General features: G+C 46.6%; 1 pseudogene; it reads left to right on the plus strand.

Moving 5' to 3' along the window:
* The first annotated feature begins 882 nt into the window (after positions 1–882).
* On the plus strand, positions 883–1007 carry LOC130274686 (U2 spliceosomal RNA; annotated as a pseudogene).
* Positions 1008–1272: the final 265 nt, after the last annotated feature.

Raw genomic sequence — 1272 nt, forward strand, 5'->3', positions numbered from 1 at the left:
CACTTATGGGAGATACTTTATATAATGTGAGGGGTGGACTCACTTATGGGGGATAATGTATATAATGTGAGGGGTGGACTCACTTATGGGAGATACTGTATATAATGTGAGGGGTGGACTCACTTATGGGATATACTGTATATAATGTGAGGGGTGGACTCACTTATGGGGGATAATGTATATATAATGTTAGGTATGGACTCACTTATGGGAGATACTGTATATATAATGTGAGGGGTGGACTCACTTATGGGAGATACTGTATATATAATGTGAGGGGTGGACTCACTTATGGGAGATACTGTATATATAATGTGAGGGGGGACTCACGTATGGGAGATACTGTATATAATTGAGGGGTGGCTCACTTATGGGAGATACTGTATATTTAATGTGAGGTGTGGACTCACTTATGGGAAATAATGTATATAATATTAATGAGTGTGTTGTCATTCCTAGTTCTCAATTAGCTGTGCACAGTCTAAACTGTGAAATACAGTATAGAAAGTACAGTATAATACAGCAGGGCTGGACTAGGACCGAAAATAGGCCCAGGAATTTTAAACTAAGCAGCGCATTGTAGTCATGGGTGTAGCTATGAGAGGGCGGAGACACAAAGGTATCGGCTTTGCCAAGATAACTGTTACTTTGTGATACGGGCAACTTTCCCTGTCACTAGATGGCTGGGTGATGTTGGGCGTTTCAGTGCGCATGCTCCACTGTCGTGCCAATGTGATCTGCATTTTTTGTTCGACAGATGATGCTGCTACTGTGCGACCTCCTCTGATGTGTGAGGCGCACTTCCAGTGATGCATCTGGCAGGAGTGTGGTGCTAAAGCGCTGGATAGTTATGGCACTCCTAGAAAAAGCTAGGCAAAACGCATCGCTTCTCGGCCTTTTGGCTAAGATCAAGTGTAGTATCCGGTCTTATCAGTTTTATGCCGGTGGCAGGTGACGCCGGTGTGGAGCTGGTTGGGATGGGTGCTGCATGGTAGGGGGCAGCTCTACCTGGGCGTTCCTGGCCTGGTTCTGAGGAATCAGCTCGACGGTTGCCCAGATGTGACCTGTTTCTTCTGGGTCTCTCCATGAGGCTGAGAGGGTTTAGAGCCGAGGTACTTTAGTGCCTCGGGGAGTGGTGTCCCAGAGGTGCCGAAACTCACTGGGAGGATAGACTCACTGAGTGGAAGCACGGGCACCATGATCTCTTCACCTTTTGGCACTCACCTCTTGATTCCCGGCCTTCTGGCTAGGATCAGAGACATTTTTTATTGA

Source organism: Hyla sarda, chromosome 5 (genome assembly GCF_029499605.1).
Source record: "Hyla sarda isolate aHylSar1 chromosome 5, aHylSar1.hap1, whole genome shotgun sequence".
Classification (NCBI taxonomy): domain Eukaryota; kingdom Metazoa; phylum Chordata; class Amphibia; order Anura; family Hylidae; genus Hyla; species Hyla sarda.